This window comes from Epinephelus lanceolatus, chromosome 14 (assembly GCF_041903045.1).
Source record: "Epinephelus lanceolatus isolate andai-2023 chromosome 14, ASM4190304v1, whole genome shotgun sequence".
NCBI lineage: Eukaryota > Metazoa > Chordata > Actinopteri > Perciformes > Serranidae > Epinephelus > Epinephelus lanceolatus.
Genome location: NC_135747.1, coordinates 12,256,085 through 12,281,696, shown reverse-complemented (window position 1 = coordinate 12,281,696; position 25,612 = coordinate 12,256,085). Strand labels below are relative to the sequence as shown.

At 41.6% G+C, this 25,612-nt stretch overlaps 1 protein-coding gene across 2 annotated transcripts in view; it reads left to right on the top strand.

Annotated features, from left to right (window-relative positions):
• Positions 1-25,612, top strand: part of adarb1b (adenosine deaminase RNA specific B1b) — a 142,210-nt gene that overhangs the window by 45,941 nt on the left and 70,657 nt on the right. For both annotated transcript variants that reach the window (XM_033613584.2, XM_033613592.2), the window contains one exon: positions 2,940-3,012. The gene's annotated coding sequence lies outside the window, so the exon portion shown is untranslated. The remainder of the gene's footprint in view (positions 1-2,939; positions 3,013-25,612) is intronic.

Below are 25,612 nucleotides of genomic sequence, written 5' to 3'. Positions count from 1 at the left end.
AGCAACCCAAGCGTTTTGCTCAGATTCATTAACATTAAATTGCTTACTGGCTGTTGTCTTTAATGTCTTGTGATTGACATCTGCCACCGTGTTTGGCTGCTCATGTGGAAGTGCAGCAGTAGCTAGTAAGAATGCAGAGTCCGTGCAAAAAAAAAAACACTGAATCAGGAGCTGTATTCAGTAAGATTTGCAGCTGCTAAGGGTTTTGTAACAGACTTAGGAACACAGTGGAAACGACTGTCAGGATGAACCACATAATGCAGATTCTTTGCTACTGCTGGAGGGAAGCAAGGGTCACATCTGGGACACAAGTCATTCCCTTCCATTTCAGCATAAGTGCGTCTTGAAGCAGTGTTATAATGAGATTTCACCTTGTTACAGGGTTGTTCCAATGCATACATCCTCATAGTTAAAGAGGCAGCAACCTCTGCTGTCACCACTAGCCTTGTTTTTGTTTTTGGTTTTTCCCCCTCTGCTTTTGATAGTTAATGGAGGAGGCACGACAGAATCCCCAGAGCAGACCGTAGATAGGGCTGCATCTTCTCAAATTAAAATGGATGAATTTATTCACTACTAAATTAGCAGTGGTGCCCTTAGAGACGAGGCTGCACGAGTGTTAGTGTAGCCCGTCCTCCTCCTCTGTTGCATTCTTGGTCACAAGACACTAAGGTGAGTCATAGCAACTCACAGCTGACTTACGTAACAAATATTGCATTGTATTAACAAAAACCTACCACATCTATTGTACATACACCACAAGAGTGCTGAGTATGTTTCTTTTGTGTGCACAACATTGCTGCATTAAGCTCACATCACATCCACTGTTGGAAATGATGATAAAATGAATTTTAAAGCTGGTTCATGCTGTGTAGGGTTAGTAAAGGAAACAGGACCGTGTCAAGGACATTCATCATGTATTGGTGTTTTGGATTTGCAGAATCCTTCAAAGGCCATTTTAAAAAAAAAGAAGTCAGTTTTATCTACATTGCATCAAAGCTGGGACGTGTGGGCCAGACACAGCTTTGAAGTGAGGAGTTGCACTTTTAAAGGAGTGTGATTCCAGGCTTGTATTCAGTAGGTGGTGTTTGAATTCACGAAATTTGAATTATTACCATAGACTGTATAAGAATAGTGAACGTAGCCAGTGAGACATCACCCATTGGTTTGTGGATTCCTGTTTTGAAGTCCTAAGTATGACAATGTTCCCATCGCCATCTTGGATTTTTGGAGGCAGAAGTGAGCCTAGCAGAAAGTCTGTCACTCGAAGCCACTATCTAAAAATTCATCGTCCTGTACAGTTGAACAGGGAAATTAGCTATTGAGACCAAAACCATTTTTTGTACCAGGCTGTAAACACCTTTATTTCTGCTGTAAAGTTGGCCATTTTAACATGAGGGTCTATGGGGACTGAATCGCTTCTGGAGCCAACCTGAAGTGGCTTTAAGCGAACTGCAGTATTTGGCACTTTGGCATTGGCTTCATTTTTCAGCCCTGGAGGTTGCTGCTTGATAATTACTGACCTACAGATGTATAGGTTACTGCTAGTGTGATGACCTGAGCTGCGTGCACTGTATACCTAAATATGTGAGACGAATATGCTCCTGTCACAGTTGCTGAACTTGGTGTTCACATTGAAAGCCATATATGCATAGTAACATGCACATGCATATATTGCATGGCAGAATATGTAAATGAGGCTAACTTTTAGGAAGGTGACTCCTGTGTAAGAGATCCTTGTGGCAGCTCAGAGAGGTGTAGAGCACCTTGGTGGATGTCTTGAATACAGATGATGGAGAAACACATACACACACACACATATCCACAGGACATTGGAGGATGCGGTAGATGACGTCTCTTTTTTTACAACCAAGTTGCCCATATGCCCAAGCAGATACCATATGGTCTGCAGCACTCACCCCACAAGCCTTTTCTTAAGGGACAAGCCAACTCTTTAGTGTGGACCTGCTGTAGTAACGCATAAGAGTCTTAATTTGTTTCAACAGGATCATGACGTTTTATATTTTGTTGTGAGGCTTTAGAATACATGTGATAATAGTGGTACATGATCATACATGTTACATGGTATTGTCATTAAATGTGCTACTGATTCAACTTTTACTTGTATCTTTTGCTCTTTTCACTGCCTGTCACTGTTGACGGGCGGTGGCTGGTTGCTTGGGCAGTGTGAGACTTGATTTTAATTTATTTAGAAGCCTGTGACTCAAGTTCAGTCGATGCTAAACCTTGCCAGTGTCACCTCCATTTTTTGTTTTCCGTCCTTGTGCCTGTAACAGTGGAATCACTGTCACTAATGTGATTGGACAATGGGGCAGCATCTGCTCCCTTTTCCCCACACCTCTGTGGATGTCTTGCTGTTTACTGCCACTTTGTCTTAAGTGCTGTTTCGCTGTGGTATTGACGTGGTTGGTGCTGGCTTTGAGTTAAGGTGCTTGGGGCAGGGTCAGCAGAGTGTTGCCCAGCAGATTCTTCCTATGTAGTGGTGATCCGTGACGCCCTACCGACTGCCTGCGGAGATTCCTGGCCTCGTTTCTTTTCATTGCTGCTTCGGGTCGATTGTGCAGCATTTCCTCGAAAAAGTCATATGTCAGCTCCTTTTAAGAAATCATACACCCTGTGCGTGACACCGGTCGAGTCTGACTTACTACGGTTAAATTCAGGGTGTTCCTTTTGGTTGAGTACATTGGATTTTGTGCAGGATCACACCGAACCAAATTCCCATTCATTAATTAAATATTTTGATGGCACATTTAAAGGAAGAACCTCAAATATATGTATGTTTTTTTTTCTTATTTAGCCATTATCTAATATATGTTTTAAGATATTAACATGGTGATCTTATACTGTATGAACTAGCCTAGAATACTTTAAATATAGAGCCACATCACACATTAATGAATGATCTTCTTTGTTTTTTGCAGGCGCAGTGTGGTGCATTTGACTGCAAAGGATTGGCCGATAAAACAGCTTTCCCCCTGACGACTCCGTAAAACGGTGAGTTCAGAACTGTGATATTTCAGGCATTCAAGCATGTGAGGAACAGGTGGGATTCCTAGATGGCCAACACTGCAGACAGATCGCAGTCAGGATATTTCTGGGGGTATGATCGAACAAGAGGGAAGTACAATAAGAGAACAAAAATCACAAAAAGACAGCATGCTGCGGAGGTTTTTAAAGTGACACTGTTACAGATACACTGTGTGCACACTTGACAGCAGGACAGTCCGCTCCCGATTTTCCTCTTTGATAACAGAATCCAGTCATGTCAACAGAGAGCCACCGGCATCTCATATGCAAGATAAATTCAGTATTGTGCCGAAGCTGCGGTGTGCTGACTACATGACTCTTTCAACCCTGGAGTTATTCCAGTGACTGATGAGCCAAATGAGGAGTAAGGTTACCAATCACTCAGTAATGAAGAAGCCTCATATTCAGTACGAGACGGAGTTCATAAACAGTGGTGTAACAACACATACACCTGATGCCAAGTCACATCACCCCTGCTGTTTACCTTTACACAGGAGTGAATATTTGTAGTCTTTGCTGCCTTTTCTGCCTTTTGTTGGCTGAGGACATTGAGGAGTACAATTCATATCTCTGCTCCAGTGTGGCTATTTTTAGATTGGCTCAAATATCAGGGGATCCTGGACTCTTCCTCCATCTCTTTTTGTCTCTCTTTGCCTGTCTCCTCCACTTACCCTGTTTGATTGAATCTCAAAAGCCTTGTTCTGTTGTATAAGGATGATTAATTATAGGGCATGGAAATAAATATATAAGTGTAGTGCATACAGTATTCATGTCCCTTTGTCCTTTCATGTTTATGGTGACTCATTCACTCAAGATGATCAGTTTACTCATCACTGGGAGTACTACACGGCCTGTGAAAATGGGTTTATAATGTCCTCTGTGGCTCTAGAGGAGCTTTCTTACGTCTGAAAAAAAAAATACTCTGATGATGTCATAGTGGTGTCATCAGGTTTAACTCAGCTTGGGCTTGAGATTTTAAGATTTTAATTGAAAGCCTCCATAAACTGTTATTGTATAATTTGAAAGATATGGCTGTGTATGAGATGCAGGGGGTTTTATGATAGACTCTAGCATTATGGGAAGTGTGGGATGTAGTGTTTTTGGAGCTTGAGTGAGGGACTAAAAGTCAGGATATATTAGGCCCGTTTCCACTGAAGAAGTTCCTGGTACTATTTGGGAGGCAGGAACTGCTACAGGAACGTCCTCTCGCTCGGCCCTCTCAACCGCCGTGTCTCCACTGAGAGAGCGGAGTAGGAGGAAGGTTCCTGTAAAGTTACCGGGCTCTGGATTTGACGTAATCGTTGCGCGACCATTTTGACCGGGGCGACGAGGGGTGTAGGGACGCCGTTAGCCGTTAGCTGTTAGCGGTGTCTGTAATAACTCCGGTCACGGTCCGTGAAAAAATATTTTTTCCAGTGGATGTCTTAGTTACAACATGACTGAGCTAACTGGAGTAGTTTCATGTCATATTCGACAACAGATGACGTCCTGATGTTAGCTTTGCTGCTGCTGTTAGCTGTCCCTGTCAGCTGCAGCCACTGATGCTTTATAGACATCGTGATTTCCCAAAACTGAATAAATACCACACATAGCAACACAAAACTGCTTTGCTAGCTCAATCATGTTGTAACTAAGATATCCGCTGGAAAAAAAAAATTTTTCACGGACCGTTTTTTGAGTTATTACAGACACAGCTAACAGCTAACGGTTAGCCCAGCTAATCTACGATAACCATGTTGTTATTTACAAAACGTCAAATCCCGCCTTGAGTATATCCAATCAGCACCAAGTAATCCGCAAGCCCCAGCCAGGAGTTTCTCGGGGCCGTTCTGAGTACCTACTCCGAGGCAGGGACTTGTTTAGCCCCTGTAAAAGTTCCGGAACTCTGTCTTTCGGGGGTGGTTCCTGCGGTGGAGACACGCACCAACGGCCCCGGCCCCGTAAAATTACCCCGAAGTTCCTGCGGTGGAAACAGGCCTATAGACCTCTACTGCATCAACTTGACCTTTGTTTTTGTTTTTTTTTTAATTGTCTCTCACATGAAGCTCTGGGTGTTTTTCTTTTTAATTATGATACGAGTACCAATACCTTTACCCTTGAAGTGAAGCCAATACCTGTTGAGTATTTCATTTGATGATATTTTTTTTCTATCTTTCCTGTCATGTGAATGGAAACAGTTGTGTAAAATACCACAAGTTTCCACAGTCCATATATAACCATACTTTAAAGTGTTTTGGTGGCATTTTGGCACACTGAACTGCCAACACTGTCAAATACGTTACGCTCAACTTCACCACACCGCTGACTGTATGGCGTGCAGCTGCTGTGGTAATGGGTCAATCACAAGTTGCATCAATTAAAAAAATGCTTGCAGTGATTGCCTGCATGCAAAACCTAACACATAGTCATTTTTTCAAGATCTAAGCACAAAATGGGTCAAATACAGTTGCCGTTATACTGGAGAAGTGTCAGTACCAGATTATTACGGTTGGTGCCATAAAGGTATCGAGTAGTGTTAAGTAGCATGGAGCAGTTATTGTCCATGGAGAGCCAGGGACAGCTCAGACACCGGTGGTGTTATTGACAAGAAGAGACATTTATCGCCCTCCTTGCACTCCTCTTAAATAGTCTCCATTTTCCTGCTGGGTACTGGAGGGAAGGAACTGTCAGGTAGAGAAGGAGGTCCGCCTTGAGACGATACTGATCACCGCAGGTTGCTACACGTGGGCTGTGCCCAGTGGCGCTCAGGTGATGGTACCATGCGGTCTTTGTTAGGACTTTTTTATTTCTCCCAGGGTAAAGGTGGAGAAAAAAGTAGAGAAAGGCATTAAACAATGATGTCAGCTGGGCCTGTCTCTGTATCACACCAGCTCCCTCATCCTCCAATCCTGTAGAGAGCAGACAACCTTAAACCACAGACAGCATGGCCAGCACTAGCTTCCGTATCAGCCCCCAATACGCACACACACTACACTACACTACACATATTTGGCATTTGGCGATGTAAGCCTAGCCTATATTGGTTTGCTTACAACATCAAACTGCAAAACATCTCTCTGCATGTAGACATGCAAACTAAACCTGCTGTTGATTTCTGTTATGCTTAATTTTCAGCCAATGTCCTGTTCTCTTTGTGCCCCGACTTTTGTGTGTGTTTATGGCAGCACCATTCCTGCAGCCTTTGTCGTTATAAACGCTACACGTGGCATCCTGCCCTCCTGCGTCCACCTCACTTCCATTATTGTAATGAATATTTAGTGCAGTGTTGGCAAGATAGCCGACACTCATCCAGCCACAGCATGCTGTGTCGCTGCTGGGTAGTCGAGTGAGACAGGCACTTGACAAGCCTGTGGCGCTCCAGTTGTATATAAAGAAAAAGCAGATTTTTTTTCACATTGTTATTTAGAGAGGATTTCCACAAAACTGCCATTATGAGTAACAGGACCAGCTGGAAAAACGTAGAGAGAACATCTCTAGGAACATGGTGTCATTGTTGCAGGTTATATTGATGGCTGTGATACATTAAATTATACAGTGTCAGGTCCTCACTGAGTGATGAAAGATGAGAGCTGTGTGCAATAATAACACACCTTATTTGATCTTTTTTTTTCTTGTTGCTGCTACAAAGGTGGCTGCCTTAGATGATTTAATCTTTGTACCAGCAGGAACTAGGCCAGCAATATTTCATCGGTGTCATGAGCACACATTTTTTTTGTGCATCTAAGCAGTGCACCAATGAAACGGGAACTGCTGGAAGGCTGACCTTTGGTCCCACAGCTGGGACTTATAATTCAGGATTGTGTGTTGTGGAGTCATGGTGTCACGGAAAGAGCTGGGACATGTATAAAGCTGAGTGATGGTCTTCTACTGTATATGGTCAGAATTAAAATTAGAGTTGATTTCTTTCAGTTTTTCCTGTCTGAAGACACATGGAAACACATGCATACACAATGTATTTACTGTGTGTATAGCTACCCATATTATATACCTGACGCCAAGGTTTTAGCAATTGGGTGCATTGCTAAAATTTTAAGTTAATGTCAGTCTCACTTTGAAGCATTTCAAGCTGGGGCATTTTGAAATGCTGCACCAGAAAAATACTCATCTTATATATTTAATGCCAAGGTGAACCCCTCTGGACAGTAATATCAAAGCTCTGTTGAAATTTTGATAGCAAACCTGCTGAACTGACCCACGTGAAAGACATTAAACTGCTCCCCACATTGCTTAGGATTGTATTGTGCTCCAGCCCCCTGAAATGATTAAAGTTATTTAATCATTTTCAATAACAAATCATATCTACCTCTGCATAATTTATATATATTTTGATTTTTAGCCTATTACTGAGTACGTAATACCCCACATTAGGGATTGGACACTGTGGGCCTATAGATTATAAAATAATGGACGTAGCTACCGTGACGTCACCCATTGGTTTGTGGACTCCCATTTTAAAGCTTTAACTTTGGAATTTCAGCCATTGCCATCTTGTTTTTTGGAGCCAGAAGTGACCATATTTGTACAAGAGGCTAGAGCTTTGGAGGGCGAGAGGTGGATCTGACTGAGAGCCGAAGGACACTATTGGCATATGGCCTGTTGGTCAAGCGGCCTCCCCTTAATTATGCGTGACTTTAAGCCCTAACAGTTGACTTGCATAAAAATTCACCCACCTTACAGTTGTCATGAAGGTAGAAATTACCCACAGAGACCAAAACCATTTTGTGTACCAGGCTGTAAACATGTTTATTTCTGTCTGCGGGGATTGACTGGCTTCTGGAGCAAGTCTCAAGAGGACATTAGAGGAACTGCAGTTTTTGGCACTTTGGTTTTGGCTTTATTTTGCATCCACGGAGGTTGCCGTTTGTGTGGGTCCCTCATCAGATGAAATTAAGCCTATATTTGAATGCATTTGGCCAACTGGCACTATTAAAATTATGCCGAAGTAGCTATTAGCAGTTTCCTTAGCTATATATCCATGGATGGATAAGTATTAGTTGGAGATGATGACTTGGCAAGTGCTAAAGTTACAGGGAGCGTATTTTTCCATGATTTCTAAACAGATCTATGGGCATATATTTGTGATGGACATCAGAGATAATAGTATCCTTGAAAAGTGTAAGTCACATTGAATCTAAGATTGTGTTTTATGCTTGCATGCTCAAATTTGACCGAGTTACAACTCAGTGCCTCATGAACTCCCGTTATTTCCAGAACACCAGCATGCACCTGTCCCTTTCACCTCAGTGTCTTTGCTCTAACTGTTCCAACTCTCTGTCTTGCAAACCACTGTCCCACACTAGGGGCTCTGATGCCTCTGGCATTGGCTAGATGTAACAGATGGTCATTTTAGGTTCCCAAGTCACAAGGAAACCAAGTGTGGTCTCAATTGTTTAGCTAGCATATAACATCCAGTATATAAAACTGGTCGACTTAAGACACAGTCATGTAGTCTAATGTTAATCAGCATTCTAAAATATCTTAAAATAGATTCTGCGGTAGGTTTTAATAGAATTATGTTACTGTAGTTTGGCTTCTGTCTTCAGATGCTCCAACACCATATGTTGTGTATGATCCAGTAGCCAGAGTGCTTCACACACTGTATCACACTGATTAGCATGTATCTGTATGTGAAGATTCCATCTGGAGAGTACCTGCATTCCTTCACACTTGGCGCCCACACTTGATCTGTTTCTCCCTCTCTCTCTGAGTTCTTTGCTAGCTGCCATACAAAAGTCCATCGTACGTGGAGACTGTTTTCCATCCGTCCCTGCCTGTGACCAGACAGGAGACGGATGGATCTGGTATCAAAGCCCACATTTGTTTTGGAACCTGGAAAGGGGAAGCGGTGACCAGATGTGAAAACAATGTAGTCATTTGGGCGAAGCCGTAGCAGAGGCTGCTATCAGTGATGATGTAGATTTGACCCAGCGGAGTAAGTCTGCTTACTGTCTCAGTGACATCTGTTTTACACTGTACAAACTACAGATGGGACTTAATGCATCTGGATCAGTGATTCAATGTCATATTACTACAACTGCAGGCTTGTGTTTACGTGTCTTTACTGTAACATCAGTTCTGTGTACTTTGTGTGAGAGTGATGACGCTAGCTATCATTATTTAGTGCTGACATGTTTAATACATAGTGTGAGAATGATTATACATTTGTGGCATTTTGAGTATGTGACAAGCAAAATGTCCAATAGAGCCCGACTAATATTGGATTTCTGAGGCCTGTACCAATCCCAATATTAAAGCCGCTACAAGGAACTTTTAACTGGATATGCAAAAGTCTCTCGTTTCTGCTGATGTCTGTGCGTGACCTACAACAGCAAATGAGACCACCAGTGTGAAGATAAGATATTTCTATATAGTGTATATCTATACCTTTAGGAAACTGTGTCTGGGTCCGCACCAGGTTGCTTCCAGGATGAAGCGATTTACGGCACTCAGACGGCACACTGCATCTTACCTAGCTACTTACATTTATAAATAGTCGCTATTCCTCCTCCTTGACCCGACGTCCACGGGGAGTTAAAATAGCAGCAATCATCGGGTAAAAGTTCTGTGAAAGCACTGGACTCACCAACAGTCAGCCACGTCTCAGTCACACAGAGAAAATCCAATCCTCGGGAAGTCAGGAAATCCTTCAGGATAAACGTTTTGTTCGCTAGCGATCTAGCATTTACCAGCCCAATCCTGGCAGGAGCCAGCGGGTCCACGGCGTTAGCTGTCCGGGGAGCCACACACAGAGGCTGCAGGTTGCGCACATTCACCCAGTGGGGATGAGGAGAGCAGGGGCCGCGGGGCTGGAACACCTCATCCAGGCCAACGACAGGTACCAGCCAGGCGCCGACAGGGTCCAGCGAGTGCCGAGAAATAAAGAGGTGAGGCACCGCTCCATACTCAGTCCAAGAAGCCGTGGAAGTGCTCGCCAAACAGGCCTTCAGCCTTACCAGCCGACCGCTGCGTTTACCCCGTCGGCAGTGGCGCTTATGCCGGAGAGGCGGAGCTGGGGCGCGGCAGAGGTGAGCTAGAATCCCCGATAGGAGCGGGGGCAAAGTTTTCCCGTCTTGTTGTTTCATTCATCCCCAAAACAAATACATGTGCAAGCCAGGTAAGCGTCTTTACGACAATATGCGCTAGAGCTCATGGGAAATGTAGGCTTCATTCCGGCAAAACACTACCGCTTTTGTCCACGGGGTCGCCAAAATCAACTCAAAATGAAAGTTCCTTGTAGGGGCTTGAAAGCAGCTAAGCACTGGTTATATAATAACTTTGGTGGGTGTGTTTTTTTTAATCAGCTTTCCAAAATCACAACTGCAGTAATAGCACTCACAAAACGTACAGCAAAAGTAACTGCAAATCATTGGCCCTGCTAACTAGCTTACCACAGTCATGCTAATATAGCACTTACAAGACCAAACAGTATGCAGTAGATAGCTCTACATTGCGAGCAATTTTCTCCATTTGCATGTGAAAATTAGAGTGTGTAAATGTGAAACAGAATTTGGCTGTGTTTTAACATAACAAATAGCGGTTTACACTGCAGTCAGCTAGCAGGTTCTCATTTTAAGCTGGTGCTGGCAGTCGCTTTCACCAGTTAAAATGACAAGAATTGTGGGCGTCAACTTGGCAATCGTCAGGTTTGTGTTTCTGCCATAGACTGTACAACAAAGCGCGGACCAAATGACAGCTCCCCAGAAGTAAGGCCAATAATCTTTATCGCCCCCTGGTGGCTGGCTGCAGTACAGGTCATAAAGCCTGCCCCCTCTACGTTAGTGGTTGAGACGTGAGCCAACCTAAAACCCCAAAGTACATGTCAAATAAATTTTACCAAAAGGTTGTTTCTATCAATTTAGGTAGTTCTTATCACACTGCTGTATGTTCAAGTGCTTGTTTTCTGATAAGTTTGGCTTTAATAAGTTATTTGATGCTATAGAAATGGGGTTTGACGTCATGATTAACAGCTATGTGTGCCAACTGCTGTGCTCATGATTAATGTTGCTGCTTGTGATTGGTCAGACGGGTGTTTGAGTGCGAAGCTGAAACCTGGGCAGGTGACCAGCACAAGATGGAAGCGTCATATCCAGGATGTTTTAGCTTAATTTTTGTACAGTGGGAGGAAGTGGAGATGCGTCGTCCGTCTTTATATACAGTGTATGGTTTCTGCAAACTGGTGTCTGTACTCAGCCAGCAGTTGTCTACAAGTTTAGAAAAAAAAAGCATCACTCTGTAACATTGTTATACAACTGTGAGTGGCGTTAACTGTTTGTTTCTTTAGGCCTCTAGCAGTGTTGGGTTCATTACTCAAAGATAAAGTGATGTATTACACATCACCCTGAAAACCACCTACTTGCAAGAGCGTTCTCCATGAAAGCAGAGTGTTTTTAAAAGCAGTGGCTACTGCTACGCTCCACAGCTGCGATGACTTTGCGATGAATTTCACTGGCAGAAGTGCAAGCTAGCTTGGCACCATTTAGATAATTGAGTCGAATTGAACTCGTACCGTGGCAGACTTTGTGATATTAGGAATTATTGTAACGTTGCCCAAAGATCTACACAATATCTTATGATGAAAAATTAGTGATTTACACCCCTCGCTATTAATGACATAACTGTGTGATTAGTAACTGTAATGTGATTTCTGAATTTAGGAACAGTAAGGTGTTTTATTACTGCGTTACAGACAGGGTTAGTAATGTAATGTGATTACAGTAATGTGTTACTTTGTAAAGTGGTACTGTTATGGCGTTTGAAAAGTTAGATGGGCCGAATTTACAAGCTAGAGCTGTTATTTCAATGTGTGAGATTCATATTTAATCCACACCTAGGTAATTATATGTATCAGATCTGAATCTGGGCCAAAAAACGTTGATTGGGACATCCCTATTACAGCGTTTCTTTATCTGGTGTAGACTTGAGCAGGTTCATATTACACCAAGAAACACGCACATTCAACGGGAAGCGTTGAAGCCAATTAAAAGCACCCTGGCAAGATGATTACAGGTGAGTCTAGCTCAGATCGGACCATCTGATCTGACACCCAAGTCACACAATAATTACACACAGGCACACTGATAAAACAGTGCAGTGCTGCTTATGGAAGCACCTCACATTAATAAAATCCATCAAGGATGTCTGCATTAGTTATCCATGCTCATTAGCATTATTGCCAGGAGATCATTTAAAGTCTAGATAAAAGACTCAGTGAGCCACACACAGAACTCAGGGAGATGTGTGCTCACAGAGCTGCACACACAGAAACATTTGAAAATAGCGCACTGAAATTCATATATTTTCACTGAGTATTAGCAAACAGCCTTTCAACTAACACAGACCCCATAACAGAGTGAGGAATATCTTATTACCTTCCTAGAGATGAAACAGACCAGGTTCATCACTGTCAGATTGGCATCCATTCTACTTTAGACTTGTGTGTAAAAAACAAAATTAATGAGGCTATTCAGTTGCATTTAGTGATTGCCCCCACTTTTTCTTTTCTGTTAGCCCTTGCAGTAGTAGAAATATATATTTAATCATAATTTTTTGGGGTCTCAGACAGCACAAGTAGCATAGATAAGAATATAATATGACAGAAATATGTTGAATATGCCCGAAATGCAGTCTGTTTCCTGATGAAACACTGGGACCTCTTGGTTGTTGAAGCAAATAAAAACTCCAGTCACTGTGTTAGAGTAGGTCGCCAACCATTCGTCGTAGGTTGTGTTCGATTCTAACAATATAAGCGTTGTTGAATTAATAAAAGCAATTTAGCGGCCACAGTGGCCCGCAGACAACAGAGATAGCTTTATTTTAACACATGCTTGTACTTTGCCCCCACTAATCAGGCACCATACCGAGTCGAATCAGATTGTTTTGGTCTAAACCAATTTTCTTTACAACCTCACCGCTGTCGCCACCATTACTGAAACCCCTTAAAGCTTAGCAGGAGAGAAAGGCTGTGATTTGATCTTCCTCACCTTGATCAGATTACACACTGGAATTAGTATAATTACAGCTGTCGCTGATTAATGGGCAAGCTATAATTAGCATTCTGAATATAGGGAGACTGTGTGTGTGTTTGTGTGTGCGTAAGAAAGATAAAGAAAGAATGGTTGTGCAGTTGTTGAGAATGTGTGTGTACAACTCTTACATGTGCGTACTCATATTCGTGTGTGTGTAAACGCTTATGTTTAACACTAATGGGGAAGAAGTAGTTGATTTGGTTTTAAAGTGGAATTGGCTCAGGCCTAGGAAATAATAATAATGCTCATTATCATTAAAATCCTCAGAGAATCAGTGTGTGAACATCAGAAGAGTGGTAAAGTGATATGCACACCAGAGTGAAAGAGCTGGGAAACCCAGCTTCAAGACACTGAAATGATCGTCTTTGATTAACTCTACTCAAATGATACACAGGGGAGAATAACTCACATGGATGTTTTGGACTAAGCTTTTATCAATGTGCAATAACTTCTCTGATAATCTTATTAACCTCTCAGGCCTACCTACTGAATCAATCGTCATCCATTAAAATCAGCTGTGCACATGGATATTGCTATGTCTGGCATATCTCTACATGTTGTACCTCAATTAAACTTCTATGGACAATGGTTTAGTTATTGAGCACATTTAATACCCAAAGTCAAGTCAAGTCAAAGAGTTTTATATAACACATAGAAGAATTAAATGAGAAATACGGCGATAAATTTAAAAAAACAGAAACCAGTAGAGGGATGGTGAGTGCTGGTGAGATTCGGTCAAAGGTAGAGAGGAAAAGGATTTATGGAGCTATAGGGGTGGGAATCAATATAGCAATCCTGCAGTACTAAATACAGTGCAAAACAATCATCTACGATACATCACAATGTCTGTTTAACTGAAGAACTCTTATCTTAGTGCCTCTTTAACACACACACACACACACACACACACACACACACACGGGCTAGCCATTTTTTCCTTGACAAGATCAAAATGTTGACAAATCAGGTGGCTACACGTTTGTTGTGTTGCCCGTGTACTTGACTTTACAAGTCAGGTCTTGCATATTAAAGCAACCCTTACCTTTCTGGAAATTTTACACTTTTCTTTGTTTAGGTTAAAATGCTATTAATACGCTAATGGCACACTAAAATGTAAGTGAATTCCACCAGAGATGAAAACTCATCATTATACCATTCTCATATGGTTCTAAGAAAACTCCGACCAATCATTGCATTCGGTCCGAATGCAATGATTGGTCGGAGTTTTCTCCTGTCCTGTCTGTCTTCCCCACGTGGAGGCCTCCGACAGACGTAACCGCTCGCGTAACATCCCCCCCCACACCCTCCACCCCTGAGTCTGTGAGACAACAAATATGCTAGAAACAGGGAGGCTTGTGGATATAAACTAGTAACAGGGACGCTTGTGGATATAAACTAGTAACCTGAGATGACCATGGTTTCGCCTGGAGCTGTCCCGAAGGGAAGATGCCGGCCCCAGCGCTGTGACAGGACGCAGGAGCCGGGGGAGCGCCGGAGGGGTTAGCTCTATGCTAACAGCTAACCCCGTCAAACCAGCTGTTCCCAGCAGCCTTCTGGCGAACGTCCGCTAGCTGGACACGAAATGGATTACATCCGACAACGGAGATCCACTAACTGAGGAGTGAGGGACTGTTGCGTCTGGTAAGCTCCTGGTGTATACACAAACAATTCATGGTGCTGTGATGTGAAGAGGAGCTCCCAGTTCTGCTCTCAGGATGTGGAGTTTTTGACAGGGACGCTTGTGGATATAAACTAGTAACCTGAGATGACCATGGTTTCGCCTGGAGCTGTCCCGAAGGGAAGATGACGGCCGCAGCGCTGTGACAGGACACGGGAGCGGCAGGGGGGTTAGCTCTATGCTAACAGCTAACCCCGTCAAACCAGCTGTTCCCAGCAGCCTTCCGGTGAACGTCCGCTCGCTGGACACGAAATGGATTACATCCGACAACAGAGATCCACTAACTGAGGAGTAAGGGACTGCTGCGTGACTGCTTGTGTTCACTGAGACATGGATGAATGGTAACATATAAGACGCCGGTGTTGAGCTAAGGAGGCTAACGCTACATATAGAGCAGACAGGGAGGCTGCATCATCTGGTAAGCTCTGTGGTGTGCTCTGATGCGTCTTTCTTATATGTTGCACAAATTGTTTTTAAATGTTTTGTTTCTTTTTGCTTGGGGTATGCGAAATGTCAGTTCGTTTTTTTGTGCTGCGCATAAAAATGACAAAGAAGTTCAGTTCAGTTCATAATGTTATATATGACAACACAGCACCCACATTATAAAAGCAGTGAAATTTACAGCGTTACAAAGATTATAAAGCAGAATTGAAACTGCCCCCAAATATTAGTAGCTTACTGCAGTAAAACTTAAGCAAACCAGAGAAATTTGACTTGGGGTCCTAAAAACCTGTTATATTCTGCCTTTGTAAATAGGTCATACAAAAGTGGTTAGTGGGGAGAGCATTTACTGTTTGGGGTATTCATGTACTAACTTGGATTGACATGACGGGACAGGGTATTACACATGTGGTTAAACATGAATTTCACTGCATGTACAAGTACAGATTTCCCATCACAAACTCTTCTTAATATTTCACCGTCTCCCCAAATGTCTGCATTATTTTTGGTTGTTGGATGGATTGGGTCTTGTCAGTTGAGTGTGACAACATGCTCATCTTTGTAGCAGTTTGTGGATGATTGATTCTTGGATGGGAATGGGATGGGATGGGAATTTTCATTGCTGCTTGCCATCGTCTACATGCAAATCTTGCACACAGTGTCATCAGGATTTGCTGGCTGTCACTTGTCATTTGCGACAAACCTACTTTGTTACCGAGTAGCAGCGGTTGCATTCTCCCGAGCGACCAACTTGTTTGCATATTTTCATTTGTCTCCAACCTGAAGCGGAGCGGCCACGTATTGGTAATGAAAATTCAAATATCCTTGTAAACCGCATTGCAGGATTAAACCCCAGGCCTAGTCATGTAACTTCGCAGTGCGGAGCAGCATGGATCATATTTTACCACCCACGTACCCAATGGAATATAAATTCGGTCCTAATTGGGCTTGAGAAATTTTGCAGCCATGGATGATGACAAATCCTGAGATTTCCACTTTACACTTAAATGAATCACTGAGCACCCCCTGCCTCATTGAGGGAGCAGTCGATACAAACAAGATGGATAGTATGGAGCTGTTCTCAGAGCAGCAGAGGAAGGGTAAAAAGGGAGCGATAAGAGATTGGACTGCAGGATTTCAAATATTAATAGAGATGGAGTGTATATCAGGCATTGCGCATGCATGAGTTATTTGTGTGCAGGTTTTCAACAAGCTGAGAACCCCCTACCTCCACATAGCAAACTTCTTAGACAGTGACCAAGTGTAGCCACGCAGAATGGAAGAGCTGGCAAATGGACGGGATGTCGTAGATGGATGCTATAGCTACCTCAGAGGCAGGGCTGTAGTGCTAAACCCTACCTTGTCTCAGCTTCTGTGTCATGGTCTCACAAGAGCTCTGACGTATTAGGGATGGACCTATCCTCCATACCATCTAAAAATAGAGCAAATCTAACATAATCTGGAATATATAGTCTTTATTAAAGCTTTATTAGTACAGCAGTTGCGATTTGTCATATAAATAGTGTGAATTTGTAATATACGTAAATTTGTCAGAAAAAAATTCTCTTTTGTGATTTAAGAAGTATTCTCTTACAAACTGCTTTTGATATAAAGAGCCCCTGTTTAAAAATCTGTGTGTGAAGCTGTGATTTAATCGTGTTTATAACAGCATCAGAGGATTAACAGCATATCTTTGATTTTTCCAGGGTTATATTTATGCCATAGTGTTTGGAGTCAACCTAACTGAAAGTGGAAAGTCTTTTGCTATAACTCATCATTATAAAATAAATGTTGATTGCACAATGTAATGGCTGTAGAATGATGCCACCATCGACATTTAGATTTGTTCCCTAAAAGCCTTGCTTTCAGTATGCAATTCTCCACTTGCAAAGTGTAGTGTGATATATATTTATTATATGAACTGCACGTCTGTCTACTTCCTGTAAACTCTACAGTAACATTACCTTCACCTCAAATTTTGATCATTTAGATAATGGTTAACAACATCAGCTACTATTGGTCACTCAGTGTAGCACTACATTTTCAGAGCTCAGCCAACGTTAGGTTGCTATGGCTCTTTTTTTCAACACTTGGTGCTTGGAAGAGCTGCCAAAAAATAAAGTGACTGACATACACAATCTGGTGAAAGCAAGCAGCGAAAGCAGGCAGTAAAGCTCTGACCTCATTGCTGGATAAGGGGTTTAGCCTTAGCAGACTGGCTGACCTCCCTGTTTAGAGACATTGAAGTGATTATCGAAATGATTTCACTTTTAATTACTAAACAGCAAAATGTTACAAACACTGACAAATTAAAAAACAAAACTTGAGCCTCATATCAGGACTCATTGCTAACTACTCACATCTTGGTCTTTTATTAAATACATTACTATCAGATGGAGTTTGTTTCTAATAATGTCACATGTTCGCCCTTTTAGCATTAATGCATTAGTCTGCTCCATGGATTCTGCACCAGCCAATGTTTGTGCTCGCTTAAGCACAGAGAATTTACCTCTGACCACTATAGGATAATGGTAAATGGTAAAATGTAGTGTAACAGTAGAATCAGTGGAGAAGACTCATGAAGTCACAAACTGACTTCAGCAATGAAAGTTACACAGCAAAATCTATCTTAACTGTGCTAACACTAGCTAATATTACTCACCATTAGCTAACAGTCATACCAGACCAAGTAATGCTGGAGCTGCAAACCCCTACGTGAGATGAAGTGAGACAGGATGTGTGTTTTTGTGAATGAATTTTATTTTATAAAATGAAGAATGTCATGTTTTAAAAACAACATAGCTTCACTTTAAGTTAAACTAGCATTTGATTTTCATAAAATTTAGCCATTTTTGCCTCAGATTGGCAGGAAAAGCCCCGACCTAGCACTGTGGCAGATTGCTCTCCATAGGTGATGTTGAAACACAGTGTCTCAAACCACATGATTCACTGTCCCCCACTGTCATTTTCTCCCTTTCGCTCACACTACCAACTGCAGTACTGCTAGTGTTGGTAAACAGAATTTCCAATTCACTTACAGCAATACTTAAAATGCCCACTTTGGAAACATTATAGCTGAGATAGCAAAACATTTCTTGCTAGTAAGTTATCTCCATTGCCCAAAACTCTAAATGTGACACTTTTGAAATAGTCTATATTTCATTTTTTTGAGAGGGAAAAAAAATCAACAAGGATCGAATGGGAAATACATTTGCTTCATCTAACTGAGAGGTAATGACTTAGAATGTGGCCTTTAGTCCAATTGTACACACCTCGGTGAATTGCTGAACATGTGTGGGAAATAGTGTGAAAATCCCCTCTAGGCTTGCAGTCTACTGTACATAAATGGTGTCCCTTGAATAGTGTTTGTACCTTTTAAAACTAAAACAATAATCCCTCTGTGACTGAAGCGCAATCAAAGTGAACGCTTAGATACAAACAAGCACAGGTAAGAAAATCCATCTGGTGTAAAAATGAATTTGTTCTTTAACTCTTCTGTGTGTCGGGAGTGTTCAAAATGTATGCCTGTGTGTGTATTTTATTGGATCCATTCAGTGAATAATACTTGTGATGTTTCCTCCCTGCAGCACTGGGCACTTTCAACATGACTGCGTCATGGCATGAGTTTGCCGTCACATTTTTCTGAAGTGGTCTCCATTATATAAGAACTGAAATAAGTGGAACAGCCATGCCAAATCGACATACTGCGACACACATGCACACACATATTTCCAAACGCTCCAGCTGGTTGGCTGGCGCCGCAGTCAGAGCCATACTGCTGCTGAACAAGACGGTTGCCAATATGTCAAGTTTAATAGTAAAGTTCATTATTTTAGGATTAATGTGGATAGCAGAGAGAGGAGGTGAGCTCAGTGGTGATAGAGCATCGCTTTTTACTATCAGCTAACTTGAATTAAAGCATCCCACAGATGTAGCGTGTCCTTCCTCAGAATGATCAGTGGGGTTGTGATGACAAGAAAATATGTAATTGGGCGTCGACATCTCAGGACACACACACACACACAACGCGGCAGTTCGTTGACAGTGTGACCATGTTGGTGTTAAGTTTCATGCTGTTCACCCATTCTGCCATAGCGAGGTTTCTTCAAGCCTGTGAAGTTCGCTGATAAAATTAGCACAGCAAATTAGCACTGATGAGTCACTCATTATCAGCTTGGTATATGTTGGCAGGAGGCGGTTTGTTGTGGGCTGCTTTGCTTGTTCAGACCTTCTATTTACAGGAAAGCAAATGCTGTAAACAAAGAAAAATATATGTGTGAAATTTCAGTTTGTTGTCATGAACAGAAGGTGTGTGGTCATGATTATTTTTCACAGCTTTCAACATCAAGTTTGCTGCATTCGCCAGAGTGCAGTGAAGCAAAATCTAACCAGTGATAAAGAATGTTCTGACTCCTTCCTGACAAACATGATGATTTTTTTTCTGCTGCTGCTTTTTGCTTTGTGTTTTGGTAAAGTCAGTTTCAATTTATACGAGATAGAAGACAGTTGAGTAGCTTTAAATCAAGAAAATAGAGTCAGCTTTATGGTTATGGTTTCCCATTGTGTTTTCTGCAGTGTGTCCATAGGGAGAGGAGTGTCATTCTGGAGGTGTTGTTGCATGAAGGTTTGGACAGGATTTCAAACAACAGCAGCACTTTAGAGGCACGCTGCATCACTGAGTGTCACTGAAATAGAGCCAAACGCAGTACAGCAACTATTTTGTTTCTCAAAGCCACTCTGCTCACTTTGCTGGCTGTGTTTATCCTTAATTGAAAGTGCCTCCTGCAGTTTATTTGTTCATGTCGCTCCACACTTGCAGTGCTGCACATTAGGAAAATGTTCAGGGGTTTTTAACAGAGCACTATGGGGCAGATTTGACAAGCCGTTTTACCCGGAGCCCAATGGCTTTCAATAAACAAGGGATCAAAGTGAGTCAGGCTGAGTCACTGTTACAATTCCATTAAACCAAGATGTAAACACTGCCACTTATATTCAGATTTCAATGTGAGGAGCAGACTGACCTTCAGAGGAAACATCAGAAACACTGAAGGACATTATAATTTCTTTTTCTGCAAGGCATGCCTAACATTTGTCTTTTTTTAAAAAGAAAAAAATAATAGCACATAGGCAGAGCATGCCTACTTTGCCTTTGCACTAGGGATACACTGAAGGTCAGCAAGTGCCATCAACAAATAAGATGACATTCACCAATAGCAGTGGCTGATGTTTTTCCTGTTGTGTTCCATCAGTTTTGGACAGGCTAAAAAATGATATTAGCTGTTAGCAGCTGGTAGCCAGAACTAACAGCTAACGGAGGTTACATTTAGTTACACCATGATGCGTTCATGCTCTCTTCAGTAAAAACTAGAAGTGGACAAAGGTAAATTATGATGCTATCAAGATGTGTTCAAATGTAATCTTGTATAATTTAGTTTTTGCAGATAAATTTGAATAAATCCAGCTGTTTGAAGGAGAAATTTGTTGATGTTTTCACAGCAATATAAAATAGATATTATAGGGGAAATTATCAGATATAGTAAAAAGGCCTTTGAAGCAGTAATTTAAAAGAAAAAAAAGAAGATGCTTTTGTGTGAAAGAAGGTTTTATAAATTTGTATGACTGAATCTTTACTCATTGAAAGATAGTGTAATGAAGGGTTTAATGATTTTAAAACAGTTCAGTTATTTTTTTTAATAGAGATGTCTTTTGTCTCCCTGGCACGAAATAGGGAATAAAAACAATAAAAACAAAATAAACAACAAAAACATCTGTATCAACTATCGGCCAAATCGTTGTTTTAAACATTGGTATTGCCTCAGAATTATACAGTCAGTGCATCCCTACTTGCAACCATACTTTCTTGGCTCACCTTAAAACATATTTACTGTGCTGCACTGCACTACTGACATGTCGTGATGTAGTCGAATGCCAAGCCCCTTGTGACTGCACAGTCAATATATGAAAAATTGATGTGATAGAATGACAAATGGCCTCTTCTTAAATGTTGCATGCAGGAAATGACAGAAATTTGCTGGCGTGTTTTAGTGCACTTCAAAGCAGTCAGATGACATTATGCACCGCTGGTTGACTGTTGACGTAAACATGATCATACATACATATATAACGGCAGAAATTATATCCTGTCTCTGGCTTTACAAGCCCTTTACAGGGATTGCTTTTGTATAAACTGCAGTCCTCCATTGTTTAAGTGGAGGAGGGAATCATCTCTCTGCTCCCTCCAAACACTGTGGATATGATTGCATCTTCTCTCTCCCTCCTGCCCCCATTTTTGCATCTCCCCCAGGCCAGTGCTAGTGTGTTTTTGTCTGTGCATCGCTCCATGTTATATGGCGTGAACATCATTACCTAAGTGTCTCTTTGAGTGAAAGAAGAATGAATCGAGGGAGATTGCAAACAAGGAGGTGTCAACGTCCCGGAGTAAGCCATTATCAATAAGGCTAAAGCTATGAATGGGTGCCGCCAAAGGCCCTGGGTGAGCGCTAACGAGAAACACAACAACAAAAAACAGCCGTGGCGGCCCATGACCTCATTGCCTATTCATGTCAAAAATACTGCTGCCAACTGTTTGCATCTGCTTGCTTCTGTCACTGCCCACCTTTTAGATGTTAGTTTGTCCCATTATGTCATTTCAACTCTGCTCCGCACTCCTCTCTCTCAGCCTGTTGTAATTACAAGCACCATTTGTGTGTGATGATATCAGCAGTGTATCATGCCCACTCTTCTGTCCTGAGGACATTTATCCTACAAATCATACCTTGTTCAGCTGGTCAGCACTGTAGTGTTTTAACTCCACTTTGTTTAGTTTTTTATTCCTCTTTCCCTCTGTGTCTCTTTTTCCTGTTGTGTCATAATTGCAGCATGAGTGTGACCCATTCCCATGTTAGGAAACTAGTTATATAAACATGGCCTGGAGCGTTTTACCACACCAGTGCCAGCCTGCGCCCCACACAGCGTACAGTGTGTACACTCAGTGCGACCTCTACGTCATTTTTTCATTCAGAATTTGGCTTTTAAAGTAGAAGTTAATGAGTGAGTGCACATCAAATGCAAAACAATGAATGTAAGATTAACAATTATTTTTGCCTCAGTAAAGGTGAATCTGACCATCACACAAAAATGTGTCCCAGAAGGTCAGCTAAAAAAGAAATGTGCGTGTGTGTGTCAGAGAGAGAACACTGTGTCATTGAGGTCCACTCAAGTTCAATGACAGCAAATTTACCCATAATGCTTTGTAACACATCAGAGAGAGTCTCTCAGGGCTCCAAATTACCTCTCACATCTGCTGCCGCTGCTCTGTGCCACGAATACCCCGACACCACACACGCACACACAATTTAACTCGCACATGTACACATGGGCACCAAAAGCCAAGTGAGGGCCTGTTTGAATTGATTAGACTGTCATAAGTGAAGTGATGATGTGCTTAAACAGAGGTGATGGAGGAAGTTTCTCTAACTGATTATTCTGTCAATCCAGTGAATCTGGCTTGCATGCAGACTGGGCTCAAATTAATATGTATTTCAGCGGAATGAGTATGAAAACTGAAAGATGAAGACGGACAAGATATTAGATATATATTATTTACTATTACTGTACAGAAACCATTTTAGAAATATTAAAGGTTATTTGACAGGCCTAAATTTGAATTTGCGATGCCTCGATTGCCACAGACATTTTATCTAATTTAATGTATCCATCTGTAAGTTTCTTTTTGGCAAATTAAGTCAAGCACTTCTGCGTTAAAGTCCACATTTGTGATGTTACAAATCGTTGAATCTACCACTGAAACTAAGACCATCTAATTGTAGATTAACCTTACTCACTCTAATAAGTGTATTCCAACATAAAAACCTACCTATACTGTATATACTGCTTACCTTTATACTTAGGTGTAATGCTTGACTACAAAAAAGGTGATTTGTCCAAATATCAGTCTTAAATTTGGTTAAAATCATCTTAAAAAGTATTAGATTTAAATGGTGGATACCTGTAGACACCCTGAGAAACACCTAATTGAAATATTTCAGTATCACTAAGAACACTTTGTACCACAGTAAACTGAAGAGGAGAAGGAGAGCAAATGATTGAGCGTAGTGTAGGTGAGTCCAGAAACGTACTTAGTGCTGCTTAGGAGACAGTTTACATTTCGCACTGGAGCTCTAATGTGTTGTTTCCTGTCGGTGGTGAAGCGTCCATGCCTGACAAAAGAATTTGGAGCCAATGGGGCGAATCTCCAGAGACACTGTTAAGATGGGGCGAGCCTCTCCATTGCAGCTCTAATGTTGCTTTTAAGGTGCAATTTGCAGGTTTCAAAATATTTATTTGCTGTTTGAACAGGCTCCACTAAAGGAGATGATGGGTCGGGTGTCAGTGCGGATTTGTCGAAGAGGTTTGAGAAGCACACCAATAGATATTAAAACAGTATGGCACTTACATATTTTTTTTCAAAGCGGTTAAGCCTCTTGCTCATAGCAGTGATACCTGAGCTTCTTCTTTTCCTTTGCTGCAGCTCCTTATGTGGAATAAATAATGCCTGATATTTATTCAAAGGTGTTATTTATTTAAATAATTTGACCAAAAGTGAGCACAAAACACCAAAAAGTCAAAAAAAAAAAGAAAATGTGTTCCTGGAGTTTAGATAGTGACCATTGATCTGAATTACACATAACAACATTATGATATTAACACAGATTTCAGGGGACGTGCCACACCATTACATTGGAAAAAGTGGCAAAAATGTATATACTGCCACCTGAAGGTTCCCAAACTGGGGATTTTTGTAAAGGCTTTAAAATACGCTGTTGAGCTTTTGATTGTTCCGGGGCAAGGTCTGCTTGAGTGGGTCCCAGTTTTGGTTGTATCGTGCTGGATGACACAGACGCAGGCGGGTGAGCAAACCTAGATAGATCCAGCAAAAATAGATGCTAACAATGAATGATTTAAAATGTTCCAAAAATAGGCTTCGCAAATGGAAATGCATTGTTTGTTAAACCCCAAGGGTAGACACAATGCCTTTTGGTGAGTAATAACTGAATGTAAACATAACTCAGTTTGTTTATGTGAAAACCCCACAGGGCACCTTTAAGCCTTTCCAGCGCTCCCCAGATTGGGAACCATCGACTTGCAGTATTTTTTCCATCATAGTAGTGTGGCAGGTTTCCTGAAATCTCTGGAAACATTGGCCTTTAACAACTACAATTCGTCTTTTTGTCTCTTATCAATGGCCAGTTTGTTTGGTTATTGAACCCAACAGTCGTAGATGCTATGAGTCTCAATTTTCTAATGATCTTATTGTACTCATTGAACCACTGCTTTTAAGTCCCGTACTTTAAACATAGAGCAAAAGGGTCATAAGAGTAGGAAATGCAGTGAATTGTTTTCCACTTTGTTCACCTTGCTGCAAACAACAAAGCACTCTATTTTGCATTTGCATTTGCTTCTATAGTGCCATTTTCACTCTATCATGAGCTCTGCGCCACCCTCATTGTCTTCACTGTTGATCTGCCCCCTCATTCTCTCTATTTCGGTCTCTGGTTTACCTTGAATGACCTAATAGGCAAATGACATTGAACCTCTCCTGAGTCAGCATGCTTGTTTCACATTGAATCATTAGTTCTTTGGTCCACAGCAGAGCTTTCCACCAAAGCAGATGAAAATGTCTTAACAGTTATTAATTAGAGTATGGCAGTTTCCTTGAGCCCTTTTCAAACATTAGAAGTACAGCATACTTTGAAGAAATGTAACAGGAAGCAAAAGAATCAATGAGAATACTGTTAATAACGGAATATCACATCACAGGCCAAATCAGTAGGAATAAATCAATAAATTAAGAGAATACTTAACTTAAATATTGTCTCTCAGCAGTTTTTTAGAAGTGTGCTTTAAAGTGTCTATTAGGGATGCAGCACTGACAGAACTCTGTTTGGTCCTTCCATCAGAGGCAGGTTCGTTACCAAACTAAAATAGTAACCCTTATGTAACCATGGCCTTTGCCTGGTGAAAGGAGATGTCAAATGCAGTACTGCAGTGTAATGGCTTTAAAGCTTTCTCGGAGTGCAACTACTAAACAAGCAGAGAACAGAACATAAGAACAAAAAAGGCCCTTTTGGCTGACAGTGGTCTTGTTTATTTATAAAAATATTATCCTCTGAGTAAGAGACAAAGAGAGACGAAGTGTGACATGTTGAAGTGGTGTTACATTACGTCTGATTCCAAGAACTTGCTCTCAGTTTGAATAATTCAGACCATTAGATGAAAGGATGGCACAGTACTGACCGTCATATTGTCATTTCTTTTCCCCAGAAAGGTCCAACAGTGATTCATTGGTACATCGGGTCCATGTCATTGGTCCAACAGCCCATTGGTTCGACATCCCATTAGTCTGACTGTCCGCGGTGCTGAA